Genomic DNA, 19,400 nt, shown 5'->3' on the forward strand with positions numbered 1-19,400 from the left:
AATAATATTATAATAATATTGATTATATTATTATTATAATCATAATTATATTGTATATTATTATAATATTATAATCAAATATTATTATTATTATTATTATTATAATAACAATACAATATAATTGTTGTTATTTTTTTTATAATTTTATATTATTAGATTATTTAAATAATATAATGATAATCTAATATTGTTATGAGCTATTCTTATTATTAATTAATATATATTAGGAGTTTATATAATTATTATAATATTTATACAGTAATATATATAAATAATATGGTTGTTAATATTTATATAATTATTAATAATTTTAAATACCCATAATAATTATTAATGTGGTTGATATAAGTCTATCCGCGTATATCAACCATATTAGAAAATGTGATTATATATATGTTTCATATATGTTTATAATAATACTATAAAATCCTAATAATATTATAATAATATTGATTATATTATTATTATAATAATAATTATATCGGTATATTATTATAATAATATAATAATAATATAATAATAATATAATATTATTATAATATTATAATCAAATATTATTATTATTATTATTATATTTTATTATTATAATAACAATACAATATAATTGTTGTTATTTTTTTTATAATTTTATATTATTAGATTATTTAAATAATATAATGATAATTTAATATTGTTCTGAGTTATTCTTATTATTAATTAATATATATTAAGAGTTTATATTATTATTATAATATTTATACAGTAATATATATAAATAATATGGTTGTTAATATTTATATAGTTATTTATATAGTTATTAATAATTTTAAATACCCATAATAATTATTAACGTAGTTGATATAAGTCTATCCGGGTATATCAACTACATTAGAAAATGTGATTATATATATGTTTCATATATGTCTATCCACATTTATCAATCACATTAGTAAATGTGGTTGTGTTAATTCTATCCAATAATAACATCATAATAATAGCATCCATATTTTTTTATCCAATCTGATGATAACATCTCACTATAAATAAATTGTTTTTCTATTCAATCAAAAACTTAACGCTAACCTGCTTACTAAATTAACCATATATATAGGTAAATTGTTTTTCAATTCAATAAAAATCTTAACTCTAACCTACTTACGAAACCAACCATATATATTACAGATTTTAAAAATGTTTCGGAATTTGAGCGAAGTCAAATATCTCAATTCCACCATAGATACTCCATGGATTTGTCGGTAGCGAAGCGATTTGCGCCTACTCCCTGCACGATCGATTCTTCTTTGTAAACACTTGGCGTTGTAGAATCGGACCAGAAGGCTGTTTTGCGTTAATGTAGGTCGTAGAAACGCCACAAGCAGGAGAGAATTCACGATTCTCAATGCTATTATAATTAAATGCTTCGAGGTCATTACTGCAGAATATCTTCTCTTTTTCTGAGTAAACACCAACCGTGCGAATGGTGAGTGAGCAGTCTCAGATCAAAACGCTCGTCAGATAGCAATTGGTCTATGAACTATGGAGAATATAACGTGGATTCGAGCATGAGCTGTATATATTGTAGGTGCAAATAAATTTATAACGAGTCTACCATCGCCGTGTGGGTAATTTATTTCATTATTAGAGAAGACCCTCAGACCCAACCTATTCTGTCTTCGTCCCATTATCTCATGTAAATAAATTTATTTGAGGGGAGAAGACTTTCTAGATCCAACCTATCCTCTCTTCGTCCCATTATCCCATGTAAATTTATTTGAGGAGAGAAGACTTTCTAGATCCAACATATTGTCTCTTCGTCCCTTATCTCATGTAAATTTCTTTGAGGAGAGAAGACTTTCTAGATCCAACCTATGCTCTCTTCGTCCCATTATCTAATGTAAATTTATTTGAGGAGAGAAGACTTTAAAGATCCAACCTATCCTCTCTTCGTCCCATGATCCTATGTAAATTGGTGAAAGCCAGCTTACATTTCACTGGACCAATGATTTATTTATTTGAAATTCATCGAACCACCAAAGCCAGCTCACATTTCACTGGACCAATGATTTATTTATTTGAAATTCATCGAATTTGACTATTTTGATTGCAAACTTCAAGGTTAGTTGTCCAAAGCATATCAATGGGCAATTACAATAAGATCTACATGCTAGGCAGCTTTACCTGGTTCGTTAATCAGTCACTTTCAGATTAAAAAAGATAAAGGAAACAATGTAGAAAATGCTCCAGCGAATTAGGCAGCTGCTTTTCTTTATTAATTTAATCAATGCACTTCAGCCTAAATAGGAAATCGAACCAGCCAAATAGCTAGGTACTTTATTAGTTTAATCAGTAGTCTTCGACCTAATTGAAATGAAACGATATGAAAATTGTTCCAGCGAAGTGGGTAGGTACCTACTTTCCCTTATTAGTTTAATCAGAAGGCCTTGGACGTAATCAAAATGAAGCTAACAGTGCGGAAATTGTTTCAGTTAGGTACTAACAGTGCAGAATTGTTTCAGTGTAGGTAATTCTCTTGATTAATTTAATCAGGAAGTTTTAACCCAAGAAAAATGAAATGAAGGAAACAATGTGTCATTTCCCTTGTAACTATAAACTGATAGCCTGCTGAAAATTTATCACATTGTCAGGCCGTGGAGGAAACAGTAGATATCAGAAAGGTCTGGCTTTTCACAAGCCATGAAGCCCTATGATGCAATGTGTCATTTCATTTTGTTGTGTTTGATTGGGGCAATCGAAGGGAAGTTCTTTGAACTGCCTTCCAATTGGCAAGTAGCTATCAGTAACTCCAGCCTTCCTAGGTGTTGAAGTCGTAATTTCAACGCAGACGCAAGAAACCGTCGAGCAAACCCGCCGGAGAGCTCTCGGGTCCATTTTCCGGCGAAGGGAATCTCCGTACTCTTGAACCCGAGAAAATCTGGAGCAGACGCGTGGCTCTCCCCTGACATCAGCGATAAAGTTAGGTGACAAAGTGCCTTCCGATATTGTTGTCCACCGTCCGATTTGATTGAATGTTCTCCGCCGTTGATCACCTGGAGCTGCATACGAACCTGCACCAAATTAAAACTATTGCGTGGAGTGTTAAATTTTTGGGTTGACCGTCGTGGAAGAAAGGACATGAAGTTTAATGTGTCAACGTAGAATTAAGTGGTGGCCTTTAATATGGTGATGGGCATACGTCCCATATTTTTTATATAAATTTGTTTATATACGGCATGTATTAAATATATGAAATCGTATGTAATAAGTTTTTTATGTTTGAGTGTTGACTTTTATCATTGTATGTGTTGCACATGGGAAAAAGAGAACAACTGGTGTTCGCAGTAGCGAGAGAGAACCAGAGATGTATGCACAGCAGTGCTCAAAATATACTTTGTAATGTTCTCTTTTGACTTTTGTAATGGAACGGTGAAAATGCAAGGTGAAATGAAAATGTTTTATGTGCTGAAGGTTTAGTAATATCCATGAGTGCATTTGTTTTGGATGCAAATGTAATTTGTTTTTGTTTTACAGCAGCGTGTAAAAAGAGTTTTACATCAGTAAATGTAAATGGAGATTTCACAGCAGTGAATATAAAAAGGATTTTACAGTGGTAAATCCCTCTCAGTAAAAGAGGATGAAGTTTGTATCAGTTTTTAATGAATAGAATGTTTTTATGGTGGTGAAATACTCTCTCTCTCAGTGAAATTTTTTAATCTTACCTGAGCACAAAAGATCCTGGAGTAAAAGAAACAGAGCATTGCCTCTGTGGTGTTTGTTTAAATCTTGGTTTTTGGTATTTTCTCCATTCAAAAATACCCAACAGTGGTATCAGAGCTGGTTCAGGCTCTTTAAAGAAGTTAAAGAAGCTGAAGGGAGAAGGTTGTTGCTGCAGCAAAACTTCTCAGGCAGACAGAAGACTCAGACAACGAAGGATTCAGGTATTCTTCATAGCAATCTTGTTTGTTATTGAAGAGACAGTCAGTTTTTTTTAAAAAAACACAGTCAAGGAATGGCTAGCACAAGCACTGGTATGGGTATGTTTAACACCCAGCTCCCACAGTTTAATGGGAAGAACTATGACTACTGGTTAATAACTATGAAAGCCTTGCTTGCTTCCCAAGACTTATGGGAAATAGTTGAAGATGGTTTTGAAGAACCAGCAGATGAAACTGAGTTCAATGCATTAACTCAGGGAGAGAAGGATCTGCTGAAGAGCAATAGGAAGAAGGATTCAAAAGCCCGTGTGTTGTTGTATCTAGCAGTAGACCAGAGTATATTTCCAAGGTTAGCAGCAGCTAAGACATCCAATGAAGCATGGGAAACCCTTAAGACAACCTATCAAGGCATGGAGAGAGTGAAGACAGCAAAACTACAATTGCTGAGGAAGGATTTTGAGAATCTGTGCATGAAGGAGTCAGATAACATTGACTCATTCTTCACTCATGTGATTGGTGTAATCACACAAATGAGAACTCATGGAGAAACCATTGAAGATAGAAGGATTGTGGAGAAAATATTGAGGGTCTTACCCTCAAGGTTCGATGCCATAGTCACCACCATTGAAGAGACAAAGGATCTCTCAAACTATTCAGTTGATGAGCTACATGCATCACTGATAACACATGAGCAGAGGTTGACTAGGAATGAAAACTCATCTCTTGAGCAAGCCTTCAAGACCCAGATGTCCTTTGGAAGAGGAAGAGGTCAAGGAAGAGGAAACCGAAGAGGAAGAGGCAGAAGTTAGAACAGAGGTGGAAGGAACAGCCTAGCAAATGCACAAGGAAGAGGCAGCAATCCAAATCAGAACCAAGGTCAAGGTAGCAGCCAACAAAGAGATCAGTATCAGGCTCAAGGACAAAGGTATGATAAATCTAATGTTCAATGCTATTATTGCAAAAAGTATGGACATTATGCTAGTGATTGTAGAAAGAAACAGCATGATATGAACAGCAGACAAAATGCAAATGTTACAAGAGAAAACAGCAGTCAAGAAAATGTCCTGTTAGCTTGTAACATGGCTAAAACACATAGTGAGGACATATGGTTTTTAGACTCAGGTTGCAACAACCATATGACAGGGAATATAGCCCTCTTCTCAGCCTTAAATCAAAACTTGAAGTCAGAGGTCACACTAGGAACTGATAGTAAAGTGTCTGTTATGGGAAAAGGAGAGGTAAAAATATTTACAAAACAAGGAGAAAGGAAAACCATAGCAGATGTCTACTATGTCCCCGGAATGAGATGTAACCTCTTGAGTATTGGACAGCTTGTCCAAAAGGGTTACAATGTTTACTTTGTAAATGATGTGTGCACCATCATGGATATACCACCTAGCAAAAGATGCATTGCTGAAGTGAAGATGACAAGGAACAGGATGTTCCCTCTCCGGATCAGGGCAGACTTGAAGAACAAAAGGGAAATGGCAGCAGTCACCCAAGAGGCCTTCCAAAGCGTGCCAAAGGATGAGAACTGGTTATGGCACTTGAGATTCGGGCATCTAAATTTTGGAGGTCTAAACTTATTGAGTAGAAAAGGAATGGTAAAGGGATTACCATTGATAGAGAAGCCGGACAGCCTTTGTGAAGGTTGTATATTGGGCAAACAACATAGAGAAAGTTTTCCATCAGGGAAGAGCATAAGGGCAAAGACACCCTTAGAGATTATCCACTCAGATTTGTGTGGACCAATGCAAGCTCCATCATTAGCTGGCAGCCTATATTTCTTGACATTCATTGATGATTTTACAAGAAAGACTTGGATATATTTCCTTAAAAACAAAAGTGAAGTGTTTGAGAAATTCGAAAACTTCAAGGCATTTGTGGAAAACCAAAGCGGGCTGCATATTAAAGTTTTGAGAACTGATAGAGGAGGTGAGTATATCTCCAAGGAATTCCTAAGATTTTGTAGAGAAAATGGAATTCACAAACAGTTTACAGCAAGGTACACTCCGCAGCAAAATGGAGTTGCTGAAAGGAAGAACAGAACCATCATGGAGATGGCGAGGAGCATGTTGAAGGCAAAGCATTTGCCAAATGAGTATTAGGCTGAAGCTGTACATTGTGCAATGTATATTTTGAACAGGTGTCCTACAAAAGCAGTGATGAACAAGGTGCCAGAAAAAGCATGGAGTGGGAGAAAGCAAGGAGTCACCCACATGAGAGTTTTTGGGTGTGTGGCCTATGCACACATACCAGATCAGCTAAGGAGGAAGTTGGACAGCAAAGGGGAGAAATGCATCTTCATTGGATACAGTGATGAATCCAAAGCCTACAGGCTGTACATCCCATCTACCAAGAAGTTCTTTGTGAGCAGGGATGTTCAATTCATTGAGGAAGAAGCTTGGGATGGAAGCATAGAGAAAACAGTGAATGTCAAGAATTGTTTGTCTCATGATGAAGATGAAGAGGAGGTGGCTGAAATGCATCCCCAAATAGCAGCACCAACACAAGGACAACAAGGGACACCATTGAGGATAAATGAAAGTGCTTCTCCAAGCACACCACAAGGAGGAAATTCAAGTGCATCTTCAAGCACTTGCACACCAAGTGAAAGAGGTAAGAAATTTAGAAATCTAAGTGAAATTTATGATGAAGGAATGAATTCCTTATTTGCCTTGTATTGTCATGTTGATGATCCTATTCATTTCGAAGATGCAATTAAAGATAGGAAATGGATAGAAGCTATGGATGAGGAGATGAATGCCATAGAGAGAAACAAAACATGGGATTTGGTTGATTTACCAAAAGGCAAAGAAGTCATTGGTGTGAAATGGGTCTATAAGACCAAGAGCAATGCTGAAGGCAAGATAGAAAGGCACAAGGCAAGGCTGGTTGTCAAAGGATACAAGCAGCAGTATGGGAGAGATTATGAGGAGACTTTCGCACCGGTTGCAAGAATGGAAACAGTGAGAGGAGTGCTGTCCATAGCAGCACAAAACAAATGGAAAGTCTACCAAATGGACGTGAAGTCAGCATTCCTAAATGGAGTGTTAAAGGAAGAGGTTTATGTTGAACAGCCTCTCGGCTATGAGAAGAAAGGTGAAGAGCACAAAGTGTGCAAATTGAAGAAGGCTCTTTATGGGCTGAAGCAAGCGCCAAGAGCATGGTACAGCCGGATATATTCATATCTCTTGGATAATGAATTTGACAAATGTGAAGGAGAACCCACAGTTTACATCAAGGAAAAGGATGGTAAAATTTTAATTGTTGTCTTGTATGTAGATGATGTTATTTTCACTGGAAATGATATTTATCTTATTGAGAATTTTAAATCTGTCATGAAGAATGAATTTGAAATGACTGACATGGGTTTGTTGAGATACTTCTTAGGCATAGAAGTAGATCAAAATGAAAAAGGAATTTTTATATGTCAAGCAAGATATGTAAATCAAGTTTTGGGCAGATTTAACATGCAAGAGTGCAAGGCAGCAATCACTCCCATAGTGATGGGATTAAAACTCAGCAGAGAGGACAGCAGCAAGGATTTTGATCGTAGCCTGTACAAAAGCATTGTGGGCAGCCTTATGTATTTAACAGCAACTAGGCCTGATTTAATGTATGCTGTTAGTTTGATTTCCAGATTTATGGAGAGGCCAAAGGAGGCACATTGGCAGGCAGCAAAAAGAATTTTAAGGTATGTCAAAGGCACCAAAATGTTTGGAATTTTATATAATGCCTCAGAACATTCATATTTGGTTGGATACACAGATAGCGATTGGGCTGGAAGTGTAGATGATTGGAAGAGCACTTCCGGTTATGTTTTTAATATGGGTTCAGGAGCCATCTCATGGGCTTCTAAGAAGCAATCCATTGTAGCATTGTCTACAGCAGAGGCTGAATATGTGGCAGCTACAGCAGCAACATGTCAAGCAGTGTGGATGAGAAGAATGTTGAGGAGCTTAGGCCAAGAGCAGGCAAAAGCGACAGTGATCTTTTGTGACAACAGCTCAGCTATTGCATTGTCAAAGAATTCTGTGTTTCATAAGAGAACGAAACACATTGATACAAGGTTTCACTACATCAGAGAATTGGTGAACAATGGAGAAATTGTCCTAGAACATTGCAGGACTCAAGAACAGGTTGCAGACATCTTGACAAAGCCACTTGATCAGAAAAGCTTTGAATTTTTGAGAAAGTGTCTGGGTATGACCGAATGCCCAGCTGTTGAAATTAAAGGGGAGTGTTGAAGTCGTAATTTCAACGCAGACGCCAGAAACCGTCGAGCAAACCCGCCGGAGAGCTCTCGGGTCCATTTTCCGGCGAAGGGAATCTCCGTACTCTTGAACCCGAGAAAATCTGGAGCAGACGCGTGGCTCTCCCCTGACATCAGCCAACGTAGTTTTCTCGGGCGATAAAGTTAGGTGACAAAGTGCCTTCCGATATTGTTGTCCACCGTCCGATTTGATTGAATGTTCTCCGCCGTTGATCACCTGGAGCTGCATACGAACCTGCACCAAATTAAAACTATTGCATGGAGTGTTAAATTTTTGGGTTGACCGCCGTGGAAGAAAGGACATGAAGTTTAATGTGTCAACGTAGAATTAAGTGGTGGCCTTTAATATGGTGATGGGCATATGTCCCATATTTTTTATATATATTTGTTTATATACGGCATGTATTAAATATATGAAATCGTATGTAATAAGTTTTTTATGTTTGAGTGTTGACTTTTATCATTGTATGTGTTGCACACGGGAGAAAGAGAACAACTGGTGTTCGCAACAGCGAGAGAGAACCAGAGATATATGCACAGCAGTGCTCAAAATATACTTTGTAATGTTCTGTTTTGACTTTTGTAATGGAACGGTGAAAATGCAAGGTGAAATGAAAATGTTTTATGTGCTGAAGGTTTAGTAATATCCATGAGCGCATTTGTTTTGGATGCAAATGTAATTTGTTTTTGTTTTACAGCAGCCTGTAAAAAGAGTTTTACATCAGTAAATGTAAATGGAGATTTCACAGCAGTGAATATAAAAAGGATTTTACAGTGGTAAATCCCTCTCAGTAAAAGAGGATGAAGTTTGTATCAGTTTTTAATGAATAGAATGTTTTTATGGTGGTGAAATACTCTGTCTCTCAGTGAAATTTTTTAATCTTACCTGAGCACAAAAGATCCTGGAGTAAAAGAAACAGAGCATTGCCTCTGTGGTGTTTGTTTAAATCTTGGTTTTTGGTATTTTCTCCATTCAAAAATACCCAACACTAGGTACAGCACCATGCAGGGGCCCCTCAGAGCAGTTACAGATGGGAATGGGAACGCTATTGTTAGCGAGAATGACATATTTGGGCTGGGATTCATTGATGTAAATTCTTCTGGCAAATTCGTTCTGTCTGTTGTAATAGGATTTATTCACACCTCGCTTCATGCAATGGAGGTTTGGACAGCAAACCAAAACCGGCCGGTGGCCAAGGGTGCTCTGCTCAAGCTGGGGAATCATGGGGATCTTGTACTGGAAGACTCCGATGGAACCGTGGTCTGGAGTATCGGTACTGGTAAGTCTAATGGTATTTTAATGGCGAATAACGACAATTTGCAGATCTATAATACCACGAATTCCTCGCTTGTGTCCGCGGGTTCAAATGTCGTGTGGCAGAGCTGGGATCATCCCACGCACACCCTGCTGCCTGTTGGGTATTTTTGAATGGAGAAAATACCAAAACCAACAATTCAAACCCACAGAGGCAATGCTCTGTTTCACCTTTCCAGGATCCTTTTGTGCACAGGGAGGCTTAAAAAAAATTACTGAGAAACAGAGTATTTCACCACCATAAAAACATTTCTATTCATTAAAATATATGCCTGATACATATTCATCCTCTTTGCTGAGAGGGATTCACCACAAAAAATACATTCAACAAAAAAATTTTACTCTGTCTCCACATGAGAATTTACTCTGCTGGGTAAAACTCTCATTTACATTCACTGCAGTGAAAAAAAACATTACTTACTGGTGTAAAACCTTCTTTTACATACTCCTGTAAAAACAAAATTTACACAGGCTTACAAAACCATGTGCGCTCCTCCTGTTTTTTTCATCCCTCGCTGCAGCGAAAAATTCTACTCATTTCATCCCAGTGTGTAATCAATACAATAACAAAAAAAAACATAATATACGAGCTCCCTCTTCTTTTGGATATTACATTGCGTAAAAACAAAAAATTAACACAAAGTCCATGCTTTTCTTTAAATGCACCATACCTATCTTTAAGTTCTCCATACGCTCGTGCATAAAGAAATATATTAAAAATAAAATGTTTACCAACTATCCTACGAACACACTTAATTTCATTAACGACGGTCAACCCAAGGTCTTTCACTCCACGCAATGCATTGAATTGCTGCAGGCCCGAATGCTGGTTTCAAACGATCAACGACGGAGAACATTCAATCGAATCAGACGGTGGACAACAATATCGGAAACCATTACATGACTGAACAATAGTACCCAAGAAATCTGAAATGGTGACGTATGGAGACAGCCACGCGTCAACACCAAATTTTCTCGGGCCCTTGTGTACGGAAACCACTCTCTGCAGGAAGGCGGTCCGAGAAATCTCAAGCTGGTTTGTGGTTTTGTTCTGGTGGTTTGGGCGTTGGTACGGCTGCTCCACGGGTCAACTCAGCCCGCTGTTGGAATTACGTTTTCAACACTCCCCTTTAATTTCAACTGCTGGGCATTCAGTCATACCCAGACACTTTCTCAAAAATTCAAAGCTTTTCTGATCCAATGGCTTTGTCAAGATGTCTGCAACCTGTTCCTGAGTCCTACAATGTTCTAAGACGATTTCGCCATTGTTCACCAATTCTCTGATGTAGTGAAACCTTGTATCAATGTGTTTCGTTCTCTTATGAAACACTGAATTCTTTGACAATGCTATAGCTGAGCTGTTGTCACAATAAATCACTGTCGCTTTTGCCTGCTCTTGGCCTAAGCTCCTCAACATTCTTCTCATCCACACTGCTTGACATGTTGCTGCTGTAGCTGCCACATATTCAGCCTCTGCTGTAGACAATGCTACAATGGACTGCTTCTTAGAAGCCCATGAAATGGCTCCTGAACCCATATGAAACGCATAACCGGAAGTGCTTTTCCGATCATCTACACTTCCAGCCCAATCACTATCAGTGTATCCAACCAAATCTGAATGTTCTGAGACATTATATAAAATTCCAAACATTTTGGTACCTTTGACATACCTTAAAATTCTCTTTGCTACTTGCCAATGTGCCTCCTTTGGCCTCTCCATAAATCTGGAAATCAAACTAACAGCATACATTAAATCAGGCCTAGTTGCTGTTAAATACATAAGGCTGCCCACAATGCTTTTATACAAGCTAGGATCAAAATCCTTCCTGCTGTCCTCTCTGCTGAGCTTTAATCCCATCACTGTGGGAGTGATGGCTGCCTTGCATTCTTGCATGTTAAATCTGCCCAAAACTTGATTTACATATCTTGCTTGAGATATAAAAATTCCTTTTTCATTTTGATCTACTTCTATGCCTAAGAAGTATCTCAAGAAACCCATGTCAGTCATTTCAAATTCCTCTTTCATGACTGATTTAAAATTCTCAATGAGTTGATTATCATTACCTGTGAAAATCACATCATCAACATACAAGACAACAATTAAAATTTTACCATCTTTTTCTTTGATGTAGACGGTGGGTTCTCCTTCACACTTATCAAATTCATTATCCAATAGATATGAATCTATCCTGCTGTACCATGCTCTTGGCGCTTGCTTCAGCCCATAAAGAGCCTTCTTCAATTTGCACACTTTGTGCTCTTCACCTTTCTTCTCATAGCCGAGAGGCTGTTCAATGTACACCTCTTCTTTTAACACTCCATTTAGGAATGCTGACTTCACGTCCATTTGGTAGACTTTCCATTTGTTTTGAGCTACTATGGACAACACTGCTCTCACGGTTTCCATCCTTGCAACCGGTGCGAAAGTCTCCTCATAATCTCTCCCATATTGCTACTTGTACCCTTTGACAACCAGCCTTGCCTTGTGCCTTTCTATCTTGCCTTCAACATTGCTTTTGGTCTTATAGACCCATTTCACTCCAATAACTTCTTTACCTTTTGGTAGCTCAACCAAATCCCATGTTTTGTTTCTCTTTATGGCATTCATCTCCTCATCCATAGCTTCTATCCATTTTTTATCTTTAATAGCATCTTCGAAATGAATAGGATCATCAACATGACAAAACAAGGCAAATAAGGAATTCATTCCTTCTTCATAAATTTCACTTAGATTTCTAAACTTCTTACCTCATTCACTTGGTGTGCAAGTGCTTGAAGATGCACTTGAATTTCCTCCTTGTGGTGTGCTTGGAGAAGCACTCTCATTTATCCTCAATGGTGTCCCTTGCTGTCCTTGTGTTGGCGCTGCTGTTTGGGGATGCATTTAAGCCACCTCCTCATCATCTTCATCATGAGACAAACAGTTTTTAACATTCACTGTTTTCTCTATGCTTCCATCCCAAGCTTCCTCTTCAATGAATTGAACATCTCTGCTGATGAAAAATTTCTTGGTAGATGGGATATACAACCTGTAGGCTTTGGATTCCTCACTGTATCCAATGAAGATGCTTTTCTCCCCTTTGCTGTCCAACTTCCTCCTTAGCTGATCTGGTATGTGTGCATAGGCCACACATCCAAAAACTCTCATGTGGGTGACTCCTTGCTTTCTCCCACTCCATGCTTCTTCTGGAACCTTGTTCATCACTGCTTTTGTAGGACACCTATTCAAAATATACACTGCACAATTTACAGCTTCAGCCCAATAATCATTTGGCAAATGCTTTGCCTTCAGCATGCTCCTCGCCATATCCATGATGGTCCTGTTCTTCCTTTCAGCAACTCCATTTTGCTGCGGAGTGTACCTTGCTGTAAACTGTTTATGAATTCCATTTTCTCTACAAAATCTTAGGAATTCCTTGGAGATATACTCACCTCCTCTATCAGTTCTCAAAACTTTTATATGCAGCCTGCTTTGGTTTTCCACAAATACCTTGAAGTTTTGGAATTTCTCAAACATTTCACTTTTGTTTTTAAGGAAATATATCCAAGTCTTTCTTGTAAAGTCATCAATGAATGTTAGGAAATATTGGCTGCCTGCTAGTGATGGAGCTTGCATCGGTCCACATAAATATGAGTGGATGATCTCTAAGGGTGCCTTTGCCCTTATGCTCTTCCCTGATGGAAAACTTTCTCTGTGTTGTTTTCCCAAAATGCAACCTTCACATAGGCTGTCTGGTTTCTCTATCAATGGTAATCCTCTTACCATTCCTTTCCTACTCAACAAGTTTAGACCTCCAAAATTTAGATGCCCGAATCTCAAGTGCCACAACCAATTTTCATCCTTTGGCACGCTTTGGAAGGCCTCTTGGGTAACTGCTGCAATTTCATTTTTGTTTTTCAAATCTGCCCTGATCCTGAGAGGGAACATCCTGTTCCTTGTCATTTTTACTTCAGCAATGCATCTTTTGCTGGGTGCTATATCCATGATGGTGCATACATCATTTTTAAAGAAAACATTATACCCCTTATGGACAAGCTGTCCAATAATCAAGAGGTTACATCTCATTCCAGGGACATAGTATACATCTGCTATGGTTTTCCTTTCTCCTTGCTTTGTAAATATTTTTACCTCCCCTTTTCCCATAACAGAGATTTTACTATCAGTTCCTAGTGTAACTTCTGATTTCACATTCTGATCTAGAGCAGAAAAGAAGGCTATGTTTCCTGTCATATGGTTGCTGCAACCTGAGTCTAAAAACCAAATGTCCTCACTGTTTGTTTCAGCCATGTTACAGGCTAACAACACATTATTTTGACTGCTGTTTTCTCTTGTAACATTTGCATTTTGTCTACTGTTCATATCATGCTGTTTCTTTCTACAATCACTTGCATAATGTCCATACTTTTTGCAATAATAGCATTGAACATTAGATTTATCATACCTTTGTCCTTGAGCATGATACTGTTCTCTTTGTTGGCTGCTGCCTTGGCCTTGGTTCTGATTTGTATTGCTGCCTCTTCCTTGTGCATTTGATGGGCTGTTCCTTCCACCTCTGTTCTGGCTTCTGCCTCTTCCTCTTCGGTTTCCTCTTCCTCTTCCAAAGGACATCTGGGTCTTGAAGGCTTGCTCTAGAGATGAGTTTTCATTCCTACTCAACCTCTGCTCATGTGTTATCAGCGAAGCATGTAGCTCATCAACTGAATAGTTTGAGAGATCCTTTGTCTCTTCAATGGTGGTGACTATGGCATCAAACCTTGAGGGTAAGACCCTCAATATTTTCTCCACAATCCTTCTATCTTCAATGGTTTCTCCATGAGTTCTCATTTGTGTGATTACACCAATCACATGAGTGAAGAATGAGTCAATGTTATCTGACTCCTTCATGTTCAAGTTCTCAAAATCCTTTCTCAGCAATTGTAATTTTGCTGTCTTCACTCTCTCCATGCCTTGATAGGCTGTCTTGAGGGTTTGCCATGCTTCATTTGCTGTCTTAGCTGCTGCTAACCTTGGAAACACACTCTGGTCTACTACTAGATACAACAACATACGGGCTTTTGAATCCTTCTTCCTATTGCTCTTCAGGAGATCTCTCTCTCCCTAAGTTAATGCATTGAACTCAGTTTCATCTGCTGGTTCTTCAAAACCTTCCTCAACTATTTCCCATAAGTCTTGGGAAGCAAACAAGGCTTTCATAGTTATTGACCAGTAGTCATAGTTCTTCCCATTAAACTGTGGGAGCTGGGTATTAAACATACCCATACCAGTGCTTGTGCTAGCCATTCCTTGTATCCTCAACTATGCCTCTGAATTCTTAACTGTGTGTTTAAACACTGACTGTTTCAACAGTACCAAACAAGAAAGCTTTGAAGAATACCTGAATCCTTCGCTGTCTGAGTCTTTTGTCTGCCTGAGAAGTTTTCCTGCAGCAACAACCTTCTCCCTTCAGCTTCTTTAACTTCTTTAAAGAGCCTAAGCCTGCTCTGATACCACTGTTGGGTATTTTTGAATGGAGAAAATACCAAAACCAACAATTCAAACCCACAGAGGCAATGCTCTGTTTCACCTTTCCAGGATCCTTTTGTGCACAGGGAGGCTTAAAAAAAATTACTGAGAAACAGAGTATTTCACCACCATAAAAACATTTCTATTCATTAAAATATATGGCTGATACATATTCATCCTCTTTGCTGAGAGGGATTCACCACAAAAAATACATTCAACAAAAAAAATTTACTCTGTCTCCACATGAGAATTTACTCTGCTGGGTAAAACTCTCATTTACATTCATTGCAGTGAAAAAAAACATTACTTACTGGTGTAAAACCTTCTTTTACATACTCCTGTAAAAACAAAATTTACACAGGCTTACAAAACCATGTGCGCTCCTCCTGTTTTTTTCATCCCTCGCTGCTGCGAAAAATTCTACTCATTTCATCCTAGTGTGTAATCAATACAATAACAAAAAAAAACATAATATACGAGCTCCCTCTTCTTTTGGATATTACATTGCGTAAAAACAAAAAATTAACACAAAGTCCATGCTTTTCTTTAAATGCACCATACCTATCTTTAAGTTCTCCATACGTTCGTGCATAAAGAAATATATTAAAAATAAAATGTTTACCAACTATCCTACGAACACACTTAATTTCATTAACGACGGTCAACCCAAGGTCTTTCACTCCACGCAATGCATTGAATTGCTGCAGGCCCGAATGCTGGTTTCAAACGATCAACGGCGGAGAACATTCAATCGAATCGGACGGTGGACAACAATATCGGAAACCATTACATGATTGAACAATAGTACCCGAGAAATCTGAAATGGTGACGTATGGAGACAGCCACGCGTCAACACCAAATTTTCTCGGGCCCTTGTGTATGGAAACTACTCTCTGCAGGAAGGCGGTCCGAGAAATCTGGGAGGCTCTGAAAAGGGGGCAGGCACTTGTTTCGGATTCATCTGCGACGAATACGAGTGTTGGATCTTATAAGCTGGTTATGGAACCGGGAGGGTTGGTTTTGTTCTACACAAGCTCAATCCAGGAGCCTTATTGGTCTATGGGGCTGCAAGGGCTAGACTACCAAGGTATTCTCAAGCCCTGCTTTTATAATTCCTCGTCTCTCACCTCCGAAGCCGTCTACACAATTCAGAATTTGACGGTTTCATTATATGAAACTATCAGCAATTTGTCTTCATCTTCTTCCTGCGTTAATGGGAATAGATCTCTACCAATTGATCCTCCTATTTTGAATAATGAAAACGAGTACAGGTTCCTAAGACTGGACAGCGATGGCAACCTTCGCGTGTACAAAGCCCCTCCGGCACCGGGACAGAACAATGTCACAAGCTGGAGAAGCGACTGGGAACTGGACCAATCTAATAAGTATTGTTTACTACCTAGAGCCTGCGGGCCTTATGGCATCTGTGTCAAAGGCCAGTGCAGCTGCCCGGGCTCCGGGACGCTGGATCAATTCAAGCAAATTCAGTCCCTGGACGTGACGCAGGGATGTTATAGCAGAGAGGGCGAACCCTCGTGCAGCCAGCGGTTGGCGACTGACCATTTCATGCTCCTCAACAGTGTGGATTATTATCCCAACGACTACCTGGAGCCTGAAGCGGGCGTCTCCACGGTCGGAAAATGCAGTAGCCTCTGCAATTCCAGTTGCTCCTGCAGTGCCGCCTTCTTCCGCAGCAGTTCCTCGTCTTGTTACCTTGCAAACGGCCCGCTATCGACCATGAAATTCACTGCGAACTAGATATACAAGGCTTATATCAAGGTTCTCAGTAAGTTGCCTCCTAACGTGACATCCGGGTCTAGGAATTCCCTGAGTATCGGCAGCATAGCCGGGATCACGTCCAGCTCGGTGGCCGTGGCTCTGTTATTCTGCCTGATAATGATCATAATAGTGCGAAGGACCAGAGCGAAGGAGCCAGTCATAGATAAAGAAGAGAGCGATCCGGAAGAAATGGAGGAGGAAGCCTTCTTGAAGACGCTTCCAGGGCTGCCACCCAGGTTCACGTATAACGAGCTAAAGGAAGCCACTGATAGCTTCAGTAGACAGCTCGGGACAGGCGGGTTCGGATCGGTGTACCGGGGCATTTTAAAGGACCAAACCGGAGTTGCCGTTAAGAAGCTGGACGGGCCGAGTCAGGGCTATAAGGAATTCAGAGCCGAAGTTGCCACGATCGGCAGCATAAGCCACATGAATCTAGTTAGACTACGAGGATTCTGCGCCGATTCACACCAGAGGCTCCTGGTTTACGAGCTCATGGACAACGGTTCTTTGGATAAATGGCTCCTCTCGGGTCCAGACGACAACAAAGAGTGTTTGACGTGGGAACAGCGTTACAACGTGGCAATGGGGACTGCCAGGGGCCTGGTTTATCTGCACGAGCAGTGCAGAGAAGTCATCATGCATTTGGACATAAAGCCTCAGAACATCCTGCTCGACACAAAATTCAATCCCAAGGTTGCCGACTTCGGCATGTCGAAGCTACTGAACAACGACATGACACAGGTCATAACAGCAGTGCGAGGGACTCCAGGGTACCTGGCCCCCGAATGGCTTCATTACTCTATTGCCACCAAGAAATGTGATGTGTACAACTTCGGGATGGTGTTACTGGAGTTGGTGTCCGGCCGGAAGAACTTTGATCCCTTGGCAGCCGATCCTCAGCTCCGTTATTTTCCGACTTGGGCCATGCTGAAGGCGCTGGAGAATAGGTATATGGATTTGGTTGATAAGAGGCTCGGGGATAACAGTGTGGACACAGAGGGTGTTACCAGGACGACTAAGGTTGCTTTCTAGTGTATTCAGGATAACCCCAACCAGAGGCCATCAATGAGCGTTGCCCTGAAGATGCTGGCGGGAGAATGGGATGTTCCTGATGCTCCCATGTGACTGTCACAGAGGTGGCCCAAATTCTTCGAAGGATATGTGTATGATGAGCTCATGAATGATGCAAATGGAGATCACGAAGAACAGAACGAGGGGTCCATAGTTGGGAACAACAGAGGCGCTGGCGGAACAGTGAAACCAGTGGCCGGCTCAGATGAATCCATTTTCACGAGCTTAGATAATTCCAGTCTCACCATTCCTTCCATACAACTCGGTGCACCCGGATGACAATTTAACCAGGTGTCATCACAATTCTATAGATAAATTTACACGGTTAATGTTGATTTCACCGTGCATATTATGGGAATTTATTTATTTTTCACTATTAATGTGGGTTTCACCATGCATATTATGGGAATTTTTCACCATGCATATTATGGGAATTTATATTGTTTTTAGTAATGTTGATTTTTTTCTTTACAGAATAAAGAAAAAGAAATTTTTTATCTTCTAAAATAAGGTTAGTCAAAAAGAAATTTTTTATCTTCTAAAATACTGTTAGTGACTTCATTAAAGTATTTTAATTTTCTTTTAATTTCTAGTTCTCTATCTTAACACAAATTCTCTTTAATTTATATGTAATAATATTTTTAATATTATGAATATTCTATAATATGGTTTATTCTTTTATTTTCTATTGTTGAAAGTTGTTTTTGTTGGATTTTGAAGTAATGGTGTATTCATTTTAATTTTGATATGTAAGTTAGATAAAATTCTTTTGGATTTGCTAGATATCTTTCTCCATAATTCTATGGAGATATTGCATACCAAGATTTCACATCCATAGGAGTGAAGAGAGTCTCAAAGATAAATTTCTTATTATCCCTTATCTAAAGATCCATTAATTTACAATTTTTTTTAAGCCCATAAGAATCTTTCTACCCCTCCATTTATGTTTTCCTCAATGCTATGGTTCTTGTTGAGTTTGTGATGAATATCAACTATGAGATATTTATATGAAGGAAATTCCTCTAAGTTGTTGTTTTCATATACAAAAGTATGAAACGTGATTTTTTTAAATTATCATAACTTCATTTTGTTAGTGTTAATAATGAAACCCATATTGGAGCAAAATTACTCAAGAAATCTTGGTCACTTGCCAAGATCCTAGGGACTCCTTACTATAAGAACAATATTATCAATGTAAAGAAGAAAAATTATGACTATTCCAACAAGAATAAGAATAATATTATTAGTGTAGAAAATAAAAATGATGACTATTCCAAAAATAAGTGAGTTGGTAGAACCTACTTCTCCGAAAAAGGACAGAGATAGCAGATAATAATGCTTGACTCATAACTATTTACTAACCTTCAATGTTCCTCAACTTGGGAATATGATACAAATCTCTCTCTCTCTCTCTCTCTCTCTCTCTCTCTCTCTCTATATATATATATATATATATATATATATATATATATGGTGTTATAGCAATAATAAAAAGTAATAATAAAAGTACAACAACAATGTGTGACTAATTTTTTATTGAAACCC

The 19,400-nt window shown here is 38.6% G+C and overlaps 1 pseudogene; it reads left to right on the forward strand.

Moving 5' to 3' along the window:
- The first annotated feature begins 2,673 nt into the window (after positions 1–2,673).
- On the forward strand, positions 2,674–18,134 carry LOC149190396 (G-type lectin S-receptor-like serine/threonine-protein kinase SD2-5; annotated as a pseudogene).
- Positions 18,135–19,400: the final 1,266 nt, after the last annotated feature.

This window comes from Pinus tabuliformis, chromosome 3_1, assembly GCF_031772625.1.
Source record: "Pinus tabuliformis cultivar Carrire ecotype Pingquan chromosome 3_1, CPIR1, whole genome shotgun sequence".
Lineage (NCBI taxonomy): Eukaryota > Viridiplantae > Streptophyta > Pinopsida > Pinales > Pinaceae > Pinus > Pinus tabuliformis.